The sequence below is a fragment of the Pinus tabuliformis genome, chromosome 1_1, assembly GCF_031772625.1.
Source record: "Pinus tabuliformis cultivar Carrire ecotype Pingquan chromosome 1_1, CPIR1, whole genome shotgun sequence".
NCBI classification, from domain to species: domain Eukaryota; kingdom Viridiplantae; phylum Streptophyta; class Pinopsida; order Pinales; family Pinaceae; genus Pinus; species Pinus tabuliformis.
This window is the reverse complement of record NC_142297.1, coordinates 494,904,702-494,928,089: the sequence shown is the minus strand read 5'-3', so window position 1 is coordinate 494,928,089 and position 23,388 is coordinate 494,904,702.

Sequence of the window (23,388 nt, the reverse complement as noted above, 5' to 3'; positions counted from 1 at the left end):
TGAGGGAATTTTATTGCATCTATGTATATCTATATTCTGAGTGAGGAAGAGAGAGGAGATTGAGAGCGAAGAGGGTGTTACAATGGATCTGCTGTAGGTTGTATCTCTTTGGTTTGCTGGATAATATAATAAAAGAAGGATTGACTGTTTCTCCGTGGATGTAGCCCAAACTGGGTGAACCACTAATATCTATGTCTCTCTTGTTTTATGCGTTTTCTGTGTTTATATTTATGCAATATTCTATGTGTTCCATTGCTCTGTAATATATAATTTTCTAACACTGTTAGGCTGAGTGATCGGAGCAGTCATATGCTACCATGAGAATTGTGCAGTTTGATATCTCTTCTAGTCTTTTACACATTTTGTAGGCTTTGAAAGCCAAGTATCTCAGAACACTCTATTTTTTGACATTTTGATGTAAACACTCTAGCAGACGTGATATATATATATATATATATATATGTTCGTAACATGATTCAATTTTACAAATGACACAAATGTCTATCAAGAACAAAATTTTCTAATGCATTAGTTAATGTATTTAAATTACGTGGAATATGTTGATATGTAATGTAATCAAAATTTCTTTCCAAAAATCTAACACGTAGATACATACGCAATATTTGTGGATTTCTTACTGAATAATGATTGTTCAATTGTAACACAATGAGCTGCAAATCCAACTTAACAACTAAATCCCTAATGCCAAGAGCAACTTCTTCTGACAAGAGTTCAATAACTGCACTATACTCAGTGATATTATTGGTTGTTCAGCCAAGGCATATACCTTGTAAGTTGATCAGCTCGCCATTAGGGTTGTAAAGTACCCATGCAGAGGAAGAGAGGTTCTGTGTGCTACTACAAGAACCATTAGAAAAACCAACGTAATGACATGATGACATCTACAAACCGAGTGGAACACAAGGTAAGTATAAAAACATATGTCTGTAAAGCAAACAAACACACCAAAAAATCAAAACGCACACTAATGTAGAAAAGTTATCATACGAATTTCACGCATAATACTTTTTGAGATACAACCCATTACGGGGCTGCGACAATGCATTTCCGTCATAATCACATAGCTCATAGGCACCTTTCTGTAAGACACGCTTGATAATGTAGGGCCCATGCCACATAGGTTCAAACTTGCCTGCCCCCAACTTATCGTTGGGTTGATCATAAAGAAGGACTAAGTCGCCTTCAACAAAATTTCAAGGAGAAACTGTTTGGTCAAAATTAGCTTTGACTCATTTCTTTTGAGCTTCGATAATCATCGCAGCGATGAAATGAGTCTCATTGAGTCTCTCAAGATATAGTAGCCGCTCCTCTTTAGGTGAGGTATCCGGAAGAAGTTCGATAGCTAGCTTAAGCGAAGGGATTTCACATTCGATTGGAAGAGTTGCCTCTAAACCATACACCAACTGGAATGGAGTGAATCTAGTGGCCATCTTAGCAGAGGTTTGGTAAGCCCAAAGAGTTGAGAAAAGCATTAAATGCCAATCTTTTATGTGCTTCCCAATGGTACGCTAAAGCATAGTAATCAAAACCTTATTGACTGCTTCAACTTGGCCATTGGCTTGTGGATAATATGGAGTCGAGCTATCATGTTGAAGGCCCAACTGAGCAGTTAACTCCGCCATCGTGTGTTGACGAAAATGTGATCCATGGTCAGTCACGATAGATTGAGGGACAATGAAATGTGCTATAACGTGGTTAAAAGGGAACTGCATGATAGTGATACTGTCAGCATTATATGTAGGCATCACCTTGACCCATTTCATAAAATAGTCAACGATGACAATGATATAACCATGCCCCCCAGCCGAGCGAAGATTACATGTCATGGAAAATGGGAAAACAGTAATTACTGGGTGTAGGGGTGCAGGAGGGGCGCGCTATTTGCGGTTGAAAATATGGCATTCTTGGCATTTTTTGACAGCTAGAATGCAATCTTTAAAGATAGAAGGCCAGGAATAACTAACGTGAAGGATCTTCTAAGCAGTGGCATATCCATACATATGACTGCCATAGGCACCAGAGTGGAAATAATTTAGGACCCGCTCAACTTCTTCAAGGGTGAGACATATGCGAAGGCCAGAGTCCACACTGCCCCGATACAAGGTATCACCAAGGATCTGATAGGGTTGGAACTGATGCCCGATCCAACATCGGTATGAGCGAGACAACTTAGATCAGAAAGTCTGGGTTTGGAGATAAATAATAATATCTTCATACCAGGGGTCAAGAGTGCTTCAGAAATAGTGTTTCATCGGGTATCTGCTTAATAAAGTCGGTTGGGGTGCTGGTAGATGGAAGAGCACATATTAACTCGGCAAAGACAAGTGATTTCTTTGATTTGGCAGTAGTGAATTCCAAATCAAAATCATGTAGTATCAAAATCCATTTGGAGTATTTCCCCCCATTAACTGACGAGTCAGTATATAAGTCATGGGGTTGTAATTAGAAATTATAGTGGTTTTCCTTAAAAGGATATAGTGGCGAAACTGTTGGATGTCATGAATAGCCGCCAAAGCAAGATTCTTGGCATGAGCATAACGGGACTCAATATCAAGAAGATTCCAACTCAGACAATAAAGCATGTGCTCGTTGTCATCATCATCATCTTGAACTAACACCATAGCAATAGCGTTATCAGTTGCAGCCAAATACAAGAAATAATCACGACGATAATCGGGGGGATGGAGTAAAGGAGCACTAATCAGAGATTTCTTTAAAGCATCGAAGGATTTTTGAGCAACTTCATCCCAAATAAAAGGAATCCCCTTCTTAAGTAAGCGAGTATAACCTTTGGCAAGTTCGGCGTAATTTGAGATAAATCGACGAAGAAAATTAGATTTTCCTTGCAAGCTCTGCAATTGTAGCAGTGATGAAGGAGGGGGTAGATTGACTATGGCCTCAACTTTCAAAGGATCAATCTTGATCCCTTCATGAGACACGAAAAAACCTAAGAGCCGGTTGGAATCGACACAAAACACACATTTGTGTGGATTTAGACGGATATTATAATGTCAACATCATAAAAAGATAGTTCTTAAGTGATTTGGATGGTCATGGCGTTTAGTCGAATGAGAAGGAAAATTGTTGAGGTATGGCTAAATAATATGTCGAATGTCATGGAATTCATAGGACATTTCTCGCTGAAAAGTGGCACCAACATTCTTTAAACCAAAAGGAAGATTTTTGTAAGCGAAGGTACCCCAACAACAGATAAAGGCTGTTTATGCTGATTGGCGGGTGAAATGTTAATCTGGTTATAGCCAAAAAATCCACCCATGAAAGAAAAAATCTCTCTCCCTGTGCATTTGTCGATGATCTGGTCAATAAAGGGAGTAGGATAATTGTCTTTCAGACACATGCGATTGATATCGCAGTAATCAACACAAACACATATTGTGCCATTCTTTTTGGCAACAGGGACGATATTAGATACCCAATCTGTCAATGGAATAGGATAAATGAAACTTGCTTTCAAAAGCTTCTCTACCTCTGCTTTGATAGAAGCAGCCTTTCGAGGATGCATAGGGTGAAGCCACTATCGAATATGCTTAGCACCAAGATATGTCAGGATCTCATGCACCAATATGGTTGGATCAATACCAGGCATCTCCTTGTATGACCAAGCAAAAACGTCTCAGAATTCTTTAAAAAGTTGAGTATAGATCTTGATCTCATCTGGAGAACAAGAAACCCCATATGGATGTTCTCGACAATTCCTGGTTTAACAAAAATGTCCATAGGCATCGTAACAGTGATGTTTCCCATATTACCCTTCGATAAAATTTCATGTACCGAAACAGGAGTTTGAAACAGAGGTGTAAAAGGATGAGAAATAGACGCTTCAGGACAAGAAGGAATCTCATCAAGGCAAGGGAGAAAGGAAGAACGATGATGCAGATTGTTCAATGAAACTTCCTCCAGAGACATAACCTCCATGATACTCTCATCAGTGGAGAATGTCTCGTTCAAGGGATCCAGAGAATCTCAAGAACCAAGCCAAGGGGATGGCACATAAGTGTCCAGGTTTACACTAAATATAGCATAACTTTCTGAAGTGGCCATCGAAGTTAAAACATTTTCTTGATAATTTATCTCCAATGGACTTAAAGGCATAGCAACGCCAAAAGGGTGCAAATGGACATCGATCAACCATTTGGGAAAGGTAGAGGGGAAATTTATAAGCTAGGAGAGGGAGTTGGACCTCCTCCAAAGATAGGATTAGGCCCACATCTCAAGGAGCTAGCTCATAAGGATGAGACCAAGAGGTCAAATTAGGAGGATTCGACCTCATCTATGCTAAACCACCTCCAGCTCGCTGCTCTGGAAGCTTCTAGATCACAAAGCTTCTCATCCTCTTTGTGAAAAATTCCTTTTTGAGACCATTGCGAGTATGAGAGAGAACATAATGATGCCATTGCTGTCTTAACAAGGTGCAATAGGAGGTCATCATGGTTTTGAGTTTCATAAGGGCGATGATTCTCATTTTAGTGTTTCATGAGCTATTTCTTCAAGGAAAGCTCTAGATATTTTCTAGGCAAAGTTAAAGGAGGGATTTGAGTTGTATACATTGATGAGTATACTGTATAATGACCATGTTTCGGGCACTTCAGGGTATTTCATAGGGAAGTGCAGGAGGCGCGACAAAATACTGTGTAACAGTCCTTAGAGGATTATGATGAAAGATTCCAGCTCAGCTATAAAAGGGCCAAGTGCACACTTGATCCTGAGTCACTTAAATTAGTCCTTCTCAGGGGGATCAGGGAGGATCTCCTAGAAACCCTAAACCTGCTATCAGGAAGGGACATCTACAAGCTACCCTATAAGGATATCAAGACCATTTTCAAGAACCATTCTAGGGAAGCTAGAAAAAGGGGCAGGGTCAGTCAAACAGTGGCCGGCTCATCCTCTTCAAACACATCTATAAAAAGTGAAATTGGAAAATGTTGGAAGATTTTAAGAGTGAAATGTTGTAAACCCTTTCCCTGCAGATGGACACTATGAAAATCAAGTGGAATCAGGAGGAAGAATAGAGAGCATTAGCCATCTTCTGCCCTAGATGCACAAGTTGGCACCCTGGGAATGAATATCCATTAAACCTTATAGAAATCTGTTTGGTCTGTGAAGAAAACCACTCCACAGAAAAGTGCCCTTCTTTGCCTGGACTAAAAGTTGTGTATCAGGGAACTGAAGGGGTGACTAAACAACTCTGCTACATAAACCAAAGGGGGCCTCATGGACCTCGACCATACTAGCAAGGCATGCAAGGGTCATCCTATGCATATTACAACCCTAACCAAAACACATCAATTCCTTCTTGGGCCACCCCTGCTCATCCCTCTTGGTCTACACCTTCTCCCTGGTCTTTTGCACCTCAGTACCATTCCCAGCCGATCAACTAGCCATTTCAGTCATATACTCCTCCATAACCTCAGTGGAATGCACCACCCCAGGGGTGGAGGCCCCCATATAACAATTATCCATCTTTATTACCTTCACCTCTATCTCAACCACAACTTTGACACCCTGCTCCACCTAAATAACCTCAGATGCCTGCCCAACCAAACCCGAACCCGAACAATAGATAGACATAGCAGGTCTACAGTGGAGAGGCACCCTATCTTTCTTATGCTGTGGAAATTTATGAAATCAACCTTAGGTCTGGGATAGTTCTCCCGGATAACCAACCTCCATCTCCACCTAGGGAGAGTGAGGAGGAAAGAGAGGAAAGTATGCCTAGAGTGAATCCACCACCCTTTCTTGAAAGATTAAATCATCCATTCTAGCATACCCCATAAGAGAGTGGACTTCTGGTTGAATTGAAAAATCTATGTGTCAAAATCCCACTTCTCCAAGCTATTAAAGATGTACCTATTTACAAAAAGTTTATTAAAGAGAAGTGTTTCAAACATCTAGGGAGGAGAAAAAGAGACACCCATACCATTAATGTCATTGGACAACTATCTGACTTAATGCTGGGGTAGGTAATTTGCCCAAAGTATTTAGACCTTGGGAGCTTTGTAGTAGATGTACACATCAACAGTACCATTGTCCCCCATACATTGATTGATCTTGGGGTTTCCAGTAATGTAATGACTAAGGACACCATTCTCAAGCTGAATCTCGAGGGTTCATTAAGAAAGACCATGAAAGTCTTTCAGCTTGTAGACCGATCCATAGTGGCCCCTGAGGGGATTATTGAGGATGTGATGGCCACCATTGACTCCTGGGAGTACCCTGCAGACTTCTTAATTCTCCAGCCTGAGACCAAATTTAATTGTTATCCTCTCATACTTGGGAGGCCTTCATTAGCCACTGTTGATGCCTACATAAGCTACAGGGCCGAAAACATGACTATAAAAAATGGGCATCTATCCAAGTAGTTGGTCATGTACCCTCCTTCTCAACCATCTTTAAAACATGGCTTACCTTTATGGCTAGAATAGGAGGAAGAAGATGAAGTCTACTCCTCCCAACTCTATACCCTAGAAACTGCCATAGGAGGAGGACAACTTGATGAAGATGTTTTGATTGAACACATCCTCCAAAATCCAACTCCCAACACCATGTCTTTGGAAGAAGTAGTGAAGGAAACCAAGAAAAACCATCAGATTGATCTATGCTTAGCTGACTCAAACCCTACTCTTGTCAAAACAATAGAATTCGGCCCTGAAAGAACACTAAAGATCAACCCCTCTCTATATACACCAAGAAGAAGAGTTATATACTATGCTAAGAGAGAATTTGGATGCCTTTGCTTGGAATTACAAATAATTGAAGGGAATTCACCCCTCAATGTGTACTCATCACATTTACACCAAATAAGGTGGCAAACCAGTCCAACAACTGCAAAGGAAAATGAATATAGCTCTCAAGGTTATAGTCAAAGAAGAGTTGCAAAAGCTGTTGGATGCAGGGTTCATTTACCCTATCTCGGACAGTGAGTGGGTGTCTCCTTTGGTGCTAGTTCCAAAGAAAAATGGAAAGTGGAGGATTTGTGTTAATTACAAAGAGTTAAACAAATAAACAAAGAAGGACCATTTTCCTCTACCTTTCATTGACCAAGTGTTAGATGTCCTGGCAGGGAAAAAGTTTTTCTCTTTCTTAGATGGGTTCAACGGGTACAATAAAATCCAGTTTAGCCTAGAGGACCAGAATAAAACTACCTTCACCTGTCCTTGGGGTAATTTCTCTTATAAGATCCTTCCTTTTGGTCTATGCAATGCCCCTTCCACTTTCTAGAGGGAAGTTCTGAGTATCTTTGCATAGCTAGTCCATGATGCAGTAGAAATTGATATGGATGACTTCACACCCTATGGGTGTGATTTCCAAGAGACTCTCTCTAACCTAGGAAAGGTGTTGAATAAATGCATTGAAATTAAATTGTCCCTTAGTCCCGAAAAATGTGAGTTCTTGATGACTGCAGGAACTGTTCTAGGTCACTCAATATCATAGGAAGGACTGCAGGTAGACCCAAATACAGTAGCCATCATCAAAAGGATCCTGACTCTGCAGAAACAGAGGGATGTCATATTTTTTTAGGTTTAGCCGGATACTATAGGAGATTTATAAAATATTTCAAAAAGTTCGCTTCTCCTTTATTTGGGTTATTGGTCAAAGACTGCAAATTTTTATGGTTAGAAAGTTGTCAAGAAGCCTTGGACACCCTAAAGGACAAGTTGACTACTGCACCTATTCTCCAAGGCCCAAATTGGGCTCTTCCTTTTCATATCCATGCCGATGCCTCTCACAAATCTATAGGATCATCTCTAGGCCAGATAGATGACAAGCTACCTTATGCCATTTACTTCATTAGTAAGAATCTGTCGAAAGCCGAGTTGAACTACATAGTGACTGAAAAAGAGCTCCTAATTGTTGTGCATTCATTGAATAAATTTAGGCATTACATTATTGGTTACCAAATATTTGTACATACCGACCATGCTGTAGTTAAATACTTGATGAATAAACCTAATGTAAATTCCCGATTATTAGATGGTTACTTTTGTTGCAACAATTTGATTTAACTATTATTGATAAGCTTGGCAAGAAGAATGTTGTTGCAGAATTTTTATCCAGATTGAATTTGCTTGCATGGGAGGAAGGAATGGTTGATAATCAGTTACCAGATGAACATTTATTCGCCATTTTAGTTCTCTCTCCATGGTTTAATGACATAGCAAACTACTTGGTGTCCACACAGTTTCCACCAACTTTGTCCTCCAAGGAAGATAGAAGAATCATATGAAAGAGCACCCCATTCACTTGGATTGGGGGCAATATATTCAAGCTAGGTCCAAATCAAATTCTAAGAAGATGTGTCATGGAGGAGGAAGTCTTCGACATCCTTCTAGCCTTTCATGATGGGCCTTGTGGAGGTCACTTTGGAGCTAAAATAACAACATTCAAGGTATTGCAAGCTGGTTATTATTGGCCCACTCTTCACCAAGATGTGAGGAGGTATACCAGCCAGTGTGATCGGTGCTAAAGGATGGGGAAACCTACCCCAAGGGATGAGATTCCTCTGCAACCTCAAGTGAATTTCGAGCCATTTGACAAGTGGGGCATGGATTTCATAGGGCCCATTGACCCTCAATCCAAACATAAGAAGTACATCATTGTGTGCACTGACTACTTAACCAAATGCGCTGAAGCCAAAGCCATTAAAGTAGCGACAAAAGAAAAAGTGCTTGAATTCTTAAGGGAGAATGTGTTTTATAAGTTTGGGTACCCTAGAGAATTGGTCACTGATCAAGGTAGTCACTTTACATCTCACATGAATGAAAATCTGTTAAGCCAGCATAAGATCAAGCATAGAACATCCACCCCTTATCACTCACATGCTAATGGGCAAGTGGAAGTAACCAATAGAGCATTGGAAGGCATTCTGACCAATGTGATTAGCAGCAGTAGAAAGGATTGGGAAGATAGATTAGTTGAGGCCACCTAGGCCTACAATACCACTTGGAAGACCACCACTGGCTTCACTCCTTATGAGCTGGTCTATGGGAAGAAAGCCCTGTTGTCCATTGAATTTGAATACAACACCTTAAGGATGGTAGCACAACTAGATCTAGATATCACCAGGGCACAACAAGAAAGATTGCTCTAGCTAAATGGGTTAGATGAATTTAGGATGCAGACCCTCCTACACACAGAGGTGACTCAAGTTCAAAGGAAAATATGGCATGACAAGAATATAAAAGACAAACAGTTTCAAGAAGGTGATTGGGCTTTGTTGTATGATTCTCGGTACAAGGATTTTAAAGGAAAGTTAAGGACAATATGGTTAGGGCCTTATGTAATAGAAAAGTGTCATGATAATGGTGTTGTGCATATACGAAAAATTGTTGCAGAGGCTATCCCTTTGCTTGTCAATGGGTATAGATTAAAAATCTACAAGAAGCCCTTATCAAAGAAGGAATTCATAAATAGCATCAGGAAGATGGTCATGGTACTAAAGAAAGCCTCGGCTTCCACCTCACCAAGTCCCTGAAGAAAAAGAAAAAATAAAAAAAATAAAAAAAAATAAAGAGACTCGGGTGAAAACCTCCATGAGGCACCTGAGTCCCATTGTTGGGTTGAAAACCTCTTGAGGCGGCCCAAGAGTGTTTAAAAAAAAAAGCAGAAAATAAAAATATCTCTGGTTGAAAACCTCTTTTGAGGCACCCAGGGAAGGCAATCAGGATGAAAACCTCCTTGGGGGCAGAATAGTTGTTTTTCAAAAAAGAAAAAAGGAAAAAAGAAAAAAGATACAAAAGATAACAACTATGCTTTGCAGGTCTGCAAGAGGAGGATAAGCACATCATGAGGAGGACATCAGGACCTACAGAAGCCATGTTTTAATTCACCCATCTCATATCCTCCATTATCCCTCCTAGTCTTCAATCTATAAACCACTCCAACTCATTTCACACAAATTATGTGTTTTCTACAGGATTCCCTGTAATCCTACAGGAGTTTCCTGTAGAAATGACAAGAGATCTTGAAAACCACAAGAAGAGAAATCCAAGAGCAAAGTGATGATCCAAGCCTGTGTCTAAATGAAAAAACCATTTACCTCACCACACCACAACCAATTCCTTGCATCACCATGTCACCCTTGTATCCATTAGAGAAATCAGTTCAAAAAAAAAATAATTACAAAAGAAAAAGGAAAAGAAGAAAAAAACAAAAAAGAGAGAAAATAAGGAAAGAGGAGGCATACCCAAAGGCAGCATCCCTCACCTACCATTCCATACCCCCCTTCTCCACTCATTTCAACACCCCTTCTACTTCAGAGTTGAGAAAAATGTGAAAGTTTAAGGGCGAGGTAGGTACAAGACATCCTGTGGACATCCTGTAGCACCCTATCCCACAAAAGAAACCATAGAGATTGCATCCATCTTCAACACAGGGACTACAAGGATGAGGAAGCTCCTCCAGAGCTCAACAACAATAGGAAGATCACCAGCAACAAGGTCCAGCACCTGCACACCAAAAGGAACAAAGCATCAAAAGAGGAAATACACAGTGAAAATATGTAGATTGAAAAGCACAACAAAGTGGCACCACTCTCCAGCATGCATCATCAATGAAGAAAAAGACCCATAGGTATGTCATCTTACTAATGCTCTCTTGTAAGTACAATATGATCAAAATTGTAGGAATAATGCAAGAGTTGATATTATAAGTAAATGTGGCCAGTTAACTTGGCCACCTTCGACCAGTCAACAAGAAGAAAAGAGTTAGACCACTCCACACATGGCAAAGGTCAAATCAAATGAAAAGGGTAATGGATAAAAAAATGTTAAGTTACAGAGGATTGGAGTGGGAGATGATTACGAGGTAAGGTGAAATGATGGACTGATAGTGGGACCAACAGTCCAAAAGATGGTGCTCATACTCAGCCAGCCAGCACACCACCCCACACAATCATCCATAAATAGAAATAAAACATTGATTCACATACAAAGAAAGCAAAGGAAACTTCGAGGATTCATCAAATGAAGAAAGAAAAGGAAACTTCAAGAATTCATCGAACGAAGAGGTTGCTCTCGGCATCACTGAAATAGCACCGACAGGAAACAGTCAGCATCTACAGCAAGCATGAAACCTAGAGGAAGCCTACATGATATAGAGAGATCAGCCTATAGAGCTATCAATGAACACTAAGGGAAGTCAAATTAGGGGTTATCCTCACCAAAACGTACCAAAGTGAGGTAGGAGTTGTACCTTCCATATTTTCCATTAAAAAAAAAATCCTCAATTCGGCTAGGAATTTGTAGTGCATATTAGGATAGAAAATTGTATTGCATGTCACTAAAAGTTAAATTCCAAAACTTCCTCACCTACCAAAAGTCTTGAACTGTATCCACAAAAGCCTCAAGAATTACCAGGAAAAGATGATAGGAGGTTTCAAGAAGAGAGAACCCACCAACACAACAAGGATCCACCAGCATCCTCATGTGGTGGAAATTTTTACAAGGCATCAATAGATGGGGTTCATTGAGAGGATGAGAGGATACAATGATGATGTGGCTAGATAATTTTCCTTCTCACTCATACCCCTCACTAGGACCAGTTCCACTTCAATGGTGAAAGGTTTATCAGTAGAAATTACCCCTGAGGTTATAAGCAGAATCACTACACTCCCCCTAGGGTTACCATGGAGAAAAGAAGACAAGACTAACAACACCCTTGCAAAGAAAATATTCTTTTTGGAAGGATAAGAGCCAATAGAGGAAAAAAATGGGGTTAGAAGGGAGAGAATGCCATACCCTTGGAATGAAGTCAATTACCACCTCATCAAATATATTTCATGTGAAGGGAGATACAATGTAGTGTATGGATACCACTTCAGACTCCTCCAAGAACTGAGATTTGGACAGAACACACCTCCTCATAACAGATTGAGTATACCCTATTTTCTTCTACAATCCATGATAGACATGAGCATCAAGGTGCAAGAGGGAAAACATCAGAAATTATCCCATCATGGGTTAATCAAACTCATCCTTGAATATGCTCGATAAAACTTAAGATTCCCTATTGCATGGACAAATTTTGCAGACATGCAGGCAGAAGGAGAAATTCAAGCTATTGAGTATGATAGAAGCCCTACTTCTAGTGAGGGAGAAGAAGAAATAGAGGATGTCAAGGAAGAAGAAATAGAGGAGGAAAATGAAGAAGAGATAGAGGAAGAAACAAAATAAGAAACAAATGAGCAGAGTGAAGAAATAGAGGAAGAAAAAGAAGAGGAAGGAGGAGACAAAGAAGAGGATGAAAAATAAAATGGAAAAGAGGAAAAAGGATAGAAGGATGAACAAAAGTCTGCAGCTCAAGGTAGAGAAGAAGAAGAATCACCAAGGGTGTCTCCAGAGCCTACAGAGAAAGAGGTAGCAGTTGCTCTAACTGCCATAAGTACACCTATCATATCAAAGGGAAAGAGGCGAAGACAAACCCCATTGTGCTTTAGGACAAGAAAGAGTACTATGATTAGACAAGGGAGACCTAAAACCCCCACCAAAACTCCAATTGTCATTGAGGATTCACCAAAATAGCAAGAGAAGGTAGTCACTCTAAAGAAAAATGAAGGAGAAGGAACATCAAAACAAGACTCTCCCAACTCTCCAATTAGCTATGTTAGGAGGCATGTCACAAGGTCAAACTCATCAAAGGAAAAACGTCTCCTATAGGAGACACAGTGAGACCTACAGGAAGGAGAGACCCTCCTCCAGGAAACTCTTTCAAACCTGCAGGAAACACAGAAAAGAGACTAGGAAGTAATTACTCAACAAGAACAAAGGAAGAGGGCCAAGAACTGAAGGAACATAGCCCACAGCCAAACCTCAGCTCCTACTACAGGTTCATTGAAGGAGGTAGGGTGATAACACAAAATTTTGTCATTCCTCTATTCTTCGAACTTGAAAAAGAGATGGCAAGGCCACACACGTGGATGAAAATTGCTAAATCAAAAGGGGTAGAGGATGCAGGCCACATGGAGGAGAAATTACAGGAGATGGGAAGAGAACTGAGCAGCATAAGAGATAGAGAAGCAATGATGAAATCTCAGTTAGAGGCTAAGAACACCTGGCTAAGGAAGCAGCTATAAGAAAGGCAAAGCCAATTGGAAACTATGGAAAGTTTGTCCATGGAGGCAATCCAGTGTAGGATGCCAACAAAGTCATATGCCCTGTACCTCAATGAGCAATGGCTACAATTCATGATAAAGACCCTAGCAAAAAGAGGAACTATGCCCTTCCAAGACTATAAACAATTCATTGATATCTATGATCAAATCACCTTGGAAGTTAGAGCAAAGATTTATGAGTTTTACCTACACAATTTGGCCTTGACATATTTAAATGTGTGGGACCCAAATCCAAAGCTAGGGGACTTGCAATTGATGGCCTTGGCATCTTGGATGAATTATGAGGAGGAAAGAGCTACATATATGAGAAAGGTATTAGCAAAAGAAGAGGCATAACACCTTATGATCAGAGCAGAACAATCTAACCTAATGGTTGTCATCAGCACCCACAACCTGATTGAAAATGATCCCAAGCTTGCACCAGGGTACCTTTCTATACAAGAACATGCAGTCACACACTTTGAAGACATGCTAAGGTTTCTAGGAAATGATAGCTAGCAAGCCTTCCAAAGGAGATGGAACACCTTACCTTACAACCTAAAAATCAGAGAATATCATTCTCCTGACAGAATGAGAGAAGCACTAAATAGAACCCCACTGTATAAGCATGCATTACAAATATTCAAAGAAAATTGGATTGGCTTGAGGCTCAGTCCACCATTGTTTTTGGGAATGTTGGAAGGAAGAAAAGAAGAAGAAGAAAGAAAGAAGTGGGAGGAGATAGAGAAGAATGCAGGGTTTTATTCACAAGAGGAAGAGGCTACAACAAAAGCATGGGATGTCAGGGAAGCCACCAAAGAAATGAAGGACATGGACATAGATTGAGTTGCTCAAAGGATGAGAAACACTTTCAGTAGGGGGTGATGATGAGGCTCATCATTGGGTAAAATATATGGACCTTAATACACCTCCAAGCTTACTAAAATCAACTCTTCTCATAATTCTTTACATGTTTTAATTATATTTTGCTTAATGAGATGAGTAAAAGTAAGATGTCATGTCTAGTGGTCTAATGTGCATTGATTATAGGTTTTTGGGAGCAAGTTATGGCTAATTAGGTTGCAGGAACTCGAATGAGACAAGAAGGAGAGATTATACGAGATGGATCTCCCTCATTAAATCCTCACTTACACGAAGATCCCTCAATCAAATCACACCAGCTCAGAGTTGCAAGTAGCCGAGTCATGAGGATCATTGACAGCCAAGCTAGTGATAGTTAAGAACCAGTTAATCTTAAGATTGGGAGCCAAGCCTCCCTATATTTAAGAAATTTGTTGGCAACTTCAGTTGTATAAATAAAGAGGCCTAGAGCCTCATTAGGATTCATATTTTTTATGCAAAATAGCTAAGCAGTTTTCGAGTTGAAGGATTATGGCCTAACACTATTATGTATTTTTTGATATGTTAATGAAAATAAGTTGCATTCCCTTGAGCCAACACTGAGTTGACTTAGAGGGTTGAAGCTCTTGGGTTAGGGCCCAGCCCTAGCAGTAGAGGTTCCTCTTGCTCATGTACTTGTATGCTTAGGTTATTTCATAGATTACTTGTTAAATTTATTTTGGTGTTGTTACATTGCAATTATTGGTAAATTTGATTAGTTTGCTTCCATTTATACATAGCTTTAACAGGAGCATTAGAGAGATAAGGAAATTTTCAAAAAAGGTTGATAACAGGTGGATCTTACCTCATTCCTCCCTTCAGTGACCATGGTTTGAGGACAAACTCCCATTCAGCCCAAAAAGACAAAATTCTGGTTTCTTATGAAACTTAGGGTTTTTCTGCTAATTAGGTCAACAACTTTTAGTTTTAGAAGATAGGTTGCAATTGTCATTTCTGATATCTTAAGTTTTGTATTATATTTCATGTTTCTTTCATAATAGGCTTCAAACATTTCCATGCATGAACTTGGAAAATAAATGATGCAAATTTTGTTTTCTTATATTGTTTTAAATCCTTCTTGTTTTGAGATGATTTATGGATAAATGCCAAGAATGATGTGTATGTTGTAGGAGTTTCAATATTGCAGGAAGACCTCATATCATCAGCCTCAGCCAAACCATACCCACCCATGATCACCAAAGGCCACTAATTTCTCAATTCGAGTTATCATTTTACAATGACAACTTGCCATTCTTGTTAAGCAAATCCAACCATCATAGAGATCCGGTTTGAGTTCCGAGTGAGTTCCAACCACTTCCTTACCTTATTCCTCCCATCACTCACCTTTCCTAAGCTCCATATCATTTTCCAAATCACTCCTTATGCTTTCGGCCTGTTCCTGTAGAAAAACATGGGATCATGTAGGTGAACTAGGACATCCTGTAGGCATCTTGTAGGAAAACCTTTAGTGGCTTGTTTTGAGCCTGATTTGTGAAAAAAACATCACGAAATCTAGGAGAAGACCCATACTTGCCTCCCAAGCCATTTGACCCATTACACTCATCTCCCTCCACACCTATCCCACCTGCCATGCAACCAAGAAGGATTAGCATTAATTTTTTTACAAAAAGGCAAAAAGAAAAAGGTTGTTATTCTTATTCATGTGCACCGAAGTTAAGTGCTTGTTTAGATCAGATTTCATGCTTAGGTTAGTTAAGATTTCACATGTGTTAAATTATAATTATTTTGAAGAAAGGTATCTTAACAAATATCTAGATGAGTTGTGTGTTTTAAGCATCTATTTCAGTCTTTCATTACTACAGTAGGAAGCATTTCAATCCTCTCAATTAGTGTGAAATTCTCCTTTCTCAATTGGTAATCAAACTTCTCCTAAATCAATAGAAGGTTGGTTTGAGAAACCCTAGTGGTCTATCGCCCCAGCTTAGTGTTGGCATTATGATACAGGTGTTGTCCTTGATGGCAACTCACTCAGATGACAGATCATAGTGCAGCAAATCAATAGCAAAGAATTAATGATCAGAGAGAGGTATACGCAGGTTCACCTTGGAAAAGGAGTGTATACACGCAGGTTAACAGACCAAAAGGAGCGTACAACGTACACACATAGTTTCACAAAAGGAAAGGCATGTACATGTTGGAAAAATAAGTTTTGGTCCGTGGTATTTGGTCCATGGTATTGGTCCAAGGTATCTGGTCCAAAGTATTGACCCTAGGTATTTGGTCCAAGGTATTGGTCCTAAGTGGTTTTGGAACATGGTATTAAGAAAGGCCTAACACTATATAAGGAGGAGAAGATCATTAGGCCAAAGTGTGCAAGTATTGAATATCTGATGAAGTGTGAGATCCAGTATGCAGGTTATGGGTTTATGATGCTTGGCTTGATCTGAACCAAGGATGTACCTATGTGGATGATGATGGATGATGGATCGGGACTTGGAATGTTTTATCATTATGTGGTTTGATCATGGATAGAATAGTTCTGAATTACTGACGCATGTTTACTATATAAATGTTATGATCTGGGTATGATTGATGTCTGGAATAGAGGCAAAGTTATGAGTTAATATTTGCAGATCTGTACGCGGGTTCTCTTTGGTTAAAGCGCGTATACACGCAGGTTCGGTTCATCAGAGTAGTGTATACATTATGAAATATAATATCTGAATTTGTAGATGGTTCTAGTGGTTGTTGCAGGGTTTTGGGTTCTGCTCTATGTTCTAGTTACTGTGTTCTAATGACAGGTCTTCAGTGATTCAGAATTGAATGATTGGTTGATGCCATGGTTGTATTGTAGTTGTGATTGATTTTGAGCTTCAATGTTGTTGATGGGTCCAGTATGAAAATTGGATGAAACGTGGCCTTCATGTTATGGTGTTGTGATCAGGAGTATCCAATCTGAAAATTTATGAAATGTCGTCCCTGGAGGAAGAGTGAAGGTTGATGCCTTCAGTAGGTCAGCACCTACATATTGGTAAATATATTAGCTAGCACAAGAGCTAGCGGGTTGGAGCTCCCTTCCAGTAGCAGCTGGAAAACGAGAGAGGGTGGTAGCCTTCTGTAGGCCGGCGCCTAAATACTACTAAATATATTGGCTAGTACAAGAGCTAGGGGGTTGTAGCTCCCTTCTAGTGATAGCTGGAGAACGAGAGAAGGTTGTAGCCTTCTGCAGGTGGGTGCCTGCGTACTGGTATGAGTCTGCACTAGTACAATATTGTAAACAGGTTTTTCTTATATTAAAGGAAAATGACAGCAGGTGGATTTTGTCCCACATTGGGTTTCCACCTTACATCATGGTGTTCATGTGTGTTTCTTATGTGTGATGATCTGTTTTGTTTTACTGCACCTATTTACTGTTTATATGGTTAATGAAGTTCTGATGCACTAATTAAAGATCAACATATGATGGATTAACTGAATCATAAGTTTACTGGATATACGCTAGTTGCATTAAACACAGTTGCATGTACACATGGGTTCCCTTAACTGAAGTAGCATATATGAATCAGAGTATGAAATGAAAAAGTTATATTGATTTGCTAATAATGATTCACCCCCCCCCTCTTAGTATTATTTCCAAAAATTGGAATCAGAGCAGGTCCTTTGGTAGAAGCTTGATCGCTTGAAGGAGATCCGTAGAACAATCAGAAAGAAAGCGCGTCAGAAGAAGAACATAGCTCAAAGGAATGATGACAACAGACCATTAGATGGAAGCAAGGGTTCAGATACCAAAGAAAATGAAGCATCAGATAAAATCATATATCAACAAGATCTATTTAACAAAAGGGAGTGTGCCCTCAAATAAGAAGTTGCCAGATTAAACGCTCAGCTGGAGTGTGCCTTCAAAGTACGTCAAATGCTATAGGATAAAGTGATATCATTAAAAAATAAGTAGAATGAAAAACTATCGCAAGCAGATAAAGAACAAGAAAATGAGATTCTCAAATTAAGGCAACAAGTGGAAGAAGGGAGAAAGGCTGTAGAAATCTTGAAGAAGCAACATCTGGAAAAGGAAGAGCAATATCAAGTTGAGGTAAATATCTTAAAAGGTAAATTAGAAGAAAAGGATAAATTGTTACGATTTCAAGACAGTACTAAGATTTTGGATGATATTCTTAGTAGTCAAAGATCCCCTGTTACCAAAACTGGTCTTGGTTTTCATGAATTTGTTGAAGGTGAATCTAGCTCTCAGGGTGAGGCAAGGAACTCTAATGCAAAACCTGAAATGCTCAACAAGGAGATAAGAGGTCAACCACATCAACAACCAAGGAAAGAAATATGTCAAAGAAAATCTTTTACTCCAAACTATGGAAGTGATAGTCGGTTATTTTCTCAGATGAATAATGTTGAGTGTTATGTATGTCATAATCTTGGACATGTTGCAGCCAGATGAAGAAGTAGAATGGTGCAATACCATCACACAGAAAGGTCATCATGTTCCAGGTACTTCAAGGGATATTGTTTTTCTTGCAATATGTTTGGTCACAAAGCCATTGACTGCTACAGAAGGAATATGAAACATGTAAGATGTTATGCATGTAACAAGTTCGGACATATAGCAAAGGAACACAGGAACAAAGTACGGGCACCATACCAAAAGGAGAAAACATCATCACACTTGAATATATGGAAGAAGAAGGAAGTATAGTCAAAAATATGTGGCACAGCACAATGTACAGACATGACAGACTCAGAGGGATCTGAAAGTGTGAAACTTTAGTGTTCCAAATCTCATACATAGGTTTCATGAAGACAAGTCGCTTATATATGCGAGTTCAAACCTACATAGTTGCGTATATGCTGGGTTGAGGAAAAGCAGTGGAACAGACTCAAGAAAAAGGGCCTGATATGGTTCAGTCAATTATTTGCTCTGTTTGATGATGGTTACAATCTACTGATGATGTGTGGAAATGTGTTGGTATTCATAAGATGTTATTTAGAAGTGCTTTTGATCCTAACTCGATGTATATTTGATTGATGATGATGCCTTGATACTTCTTGCTGATATATGCATGATCAGATCTGACAGTGAACAGATGGAACAGGTTCACGGGGAGCATATGCTTCGAATAATGCATTGTTGGCATTATGGTTAGAAGTCTTTGGTGATGATGCTTATGTGGTTAAATGGTACATCTTGCTACTTATTGTTGGTTGGACATGAGAATGGTATTGCAGGTTACAGGTCTGGATGTTGTTGACAGATGCTTATGGTGCATATCACATATGGTGTATGATAGTTGTTGATGACTATCATGGTATTTTTTAGATGGTTGGTCTTTGTTATAAAAGTCATGAATATCATTTGATGTAAAGGTCATGCAAAGACCTAATTTGTACCCCCACTATGCATGGGAGGATGATGTAATAATGTCTATTTCAGTCATGTATAAACATTTGGTATATCCCCACCTGGTTGGGTGGATGACTCAAAAATGGTGTATCCCCACTTGGTTGGGATATTGATATATGTATAAGTCATTGGTGATAGGAAGGTCATACTCACATAGTTGAGTTGTAGAGTCATGTTATTCTTTTGAAAAATATTTTTGTAGACTCTGCATGTGCTCAGGGGGAGCATGGACGGATTGGTACATCTTGGCATGTACAAAGGGGGAGTTCGATCAGAGAATTCAACATGTGCTCAGGGGGAGCATGGATGGATTGGTACATCTCAGCATGTACAAAGGGGGAGCTCAATAAGAGATTTTAGCATGTACTCAGGGGGAGTATGGACAGTAGAATGTATATCAAGGGAGAAAATATCTTGGTCCGCCCTTTGCCCTTGATGTCAAAGGGAGAGAGTGACTTGGTGTAGTTGTTGCCATCAAGTCCAAATGGGGAAATTGTTGGAATTATGATACAGGTGTTGTCCTTGATGGCAAATCACTCAGATGACAGATCATAGTGCAGCAGATCAATAGCAAAGAATTAATGATCAGAGAGAGGTATACGAAGGTTCACCTTGGCAAAGGAGCGTATACATGTAGGTTAACATACCAAAAGGAGAGTATAACATACACACACAGTTTCATAGAAGGAAAGGCGCATACATGTTGGAAAACTAAGTTTTGGTCTGTGGTATTTGGTCCATGGTATTGGTCCAAGGTATCTGGTCTGAAGTATTGACCCCAGGTATTTGGTCCAAGGTATTAGTCCTAAGTGGTTTTGGACCATGGTATTGAGAAAGGCCTAAGAATATATAAGGAGGAGAATATCATTAGGCCAAAGTGTGCAAGTATTGGATATCTGATGAAGTGTGAGATCCAGTATGCAAGTTATGGGTTTATGATGCTTGGCTTGATTTGAACCAAGGATGCACCTATGTGGATGATGATGGATGATGGATCGAGATCTTAAGGCTTGGAATGTTTTATCATTATGTGGTTTGATCATGGATAGACTAGATCTGAACTACTGATGCACATTTATTCTATAAATGTTATGATCTGGGTATGATTGATGTTTGGAATAGCTGCAAAGTTATGAGTTAATATTTGCAGATATGTATGTGGGTTCACTTTGGTAAAAGCGCGTATACACGCAGGTTCGGTTCATCAGAGTAGCATATACATTATGAAATATAATATCTGAATTTGCATATGGTTCTAGTGGTTGTTCCAGAGTTCTGGGTTCTTCTCTGTGTTCTGGTTACTATGTTCTAATGACAGGTCTTCAGTGATTCAGAATTGAATGATTGGTTGATGCAATGGTTGTATTACAGTTGTGATTGATTTTGACCTTCAGTGTTGTTGATGGGTCTAGTATGAAAATTGGATGAAATGTGGCCTTCATGTTATGGTGTTGTGATCCAGGAGTATCCAGTCTGAAAATTTATGAAATGTGGTCCCTAGAGGAAGAGTGAAGGTTGGAGCCTTCAGTAGGCTGGCACCTACATACTAGTAAATATACCAGCCAGTACAAGAGCAAGGGGGTTGGAGCTCCCTTCCATTAGCAGTTGGAAAACAAGAGAGGGTGGTAGCCTTTTGTAGGCTGGCACCTACGTACTAGTAAATATATCGGCTAGTACAAGAGCCAAGGGGTTGTAGCTCCCTTCCAGTGGTAGCTAGAGAATAAGAGAAGGTTGTAGTCTTCAACTGGTGGGTGCCTACGTACTGGTATGAGTCTGTGCTAGTACAAGATTGTAAACATGTTTTTCTTATGTTAAAGGAAGACGGTAGCAGGTGGTTTTTGTCCTGCATTGGGTTTCCACCTTACATCATGGTGTTCATGTGTGTTTCTTATGTGTGATGATCTATTCTGTTTTACTGCACCTGTTTACTATTTATATGGTTAATGAAGTTCTGATGCACTAATTAAAGATCAAAATATGATGGATTAACTGAATCATAAGTTTACTGGATATACGCTAGTTACATTAAACACAGTTGCGTGTACACGCGGGTTCCCTTAACTGAAGTAGCGTATATGAATCAGAGTATGAAATGAAAAAGTTATATTGATTTGCTAATACTGATTCACCCCCCACCCCATCAGTATTATTTCCAACACTCAGCAGTGACAAAGAGTGGACCCATTACATCTATTTTTGTATACAACACTGTCATCTCCAAGTTTGTACGAACCCCGGGTTGATGATGTAAAGTTGGTATCCCCAGGAGTTGCAACATTCTTGTTGCAATATTGGTGCTTATCGCTATTGAACAACTTCATGGGATCTTAACATCCTATGAAATGAGAAAAAGGGGTCCATGAGATATCATATAATAAACATTCAAAGCTACTTGTAAAGGGAAGGAAAAGGAGGAACATAAAGAATCAGGTTACTTATCAGATGAATAAGAGCCAAAATTTGAAATGAAATTCCAAGTAGGAATTGAAAAATTTAGAGGTAAGCTTCCTTTCAAATGCTTTACTTGTGGAATAGTTGGTCACTATGCTGCTAAATGCCCTTATAAAGAAAATCATGAGAAAGGGAAGAATTTTGAAAAATTAAATGTTAAAGGAAGGTTTGGAAACAAGAAATTTTTCTACACACACGAAGATAGTGATTGTCTTTCAAATGATGAAGATGTTGAATCTGATCAAGAATATCAAGTACTTATGGAATTTGAAGAAAAATGTGTTGATGTATCTAATAATGTTTTTATTGATGCCCTAGAAGAAAACGATAATCTCATTGAAGAAATAACTCAACTAAAAATCTATCTCGAAGAAGGTAAATTAGCTAAAGAAGTCTTGAAGAAACAATTTCTAGAAAAGGAGAGGCACAATGAAAGGTTAGAACTTGAAATAGTTGGTCTAAGAAAAGAAATTGAGAAAAAAAGGCTCTAAATCTTAGATTTGCTAAAGGATATTAGACCTTACAGGAAATCATCAAAGTACAACGTTGCCCTGTAATAAAGACAGGCCTTGGATACAAGGGAGAATCACCAAAGACTATAAAATATTTTGAAACAAGTACAAGTATTTATATCAATACAATAAAGGGAAGAAGTCATTGAAATTCCAGTTCTCTGCAAAGGAATGAAGGGTCAAATGTCTCTCAAGTAAAACATACTTACCACAATCAAAGGGGAAGCTACTCAAAAAGGTACTATAGTCCTAGAAACTTCTAATTCAATGCTCAATGCTTCACTTGTCATAATTTTGGTCATAAGGTTGTTTAGTGTGTCACTTATAAAACTATTATAACTAGAGAAGCAAGAAAACAAAAGAATGAGATTGGGTCAAAGAAATACTCTTATAATGATTTCTCACTTCTCCAAGATAAAACAATATTTTATTTTTGCAATAAATTTGGGCATAAAGAAACTAAATGCAGAAGCAGAATAAGATCATCCCCTCAACATGAACAAAAGGAAATAACACCAAAGGTATGGAAAAAGAAAATCATATAATCTTAAAATTATGATCTAGATTTGTATGCAGGAGATCAAAAAATTTGCAGTACATTAACAGTGGATGTTCAAAGCATATGATAGGTGACAAAGACAAGTTTAATCACTTGCTGCTCTAAAGGGACAGGAACTGTTTTGTTAAAGAAAAAGGTAAAAGATGGAAATGTTTTATTTGTTGGTGGATTTAGACATAACTTGTTGAGTGTTATTCAAATGTGTGACCAAGGGCATGATGTTGTTTTCATATCAAAGAATTGTGTGGTATAGAATCTGGATACAGGTAAGATCATAATAAAGGGAACAAGAACTCCAGGGAATGTCTCAGTCTTGGAAGGCGGCCAAGAGCATTGCTACTTGAGAAAATCAGAAGAAATTTGGCTTTCTCACAAAAGGTTGGGACATCTAAGCTTCACTCAATTACACAAGTCAAGAAAAATGTGAGAAATCCATGGATTTCCTAACATTTCTCTACCAGAAAAT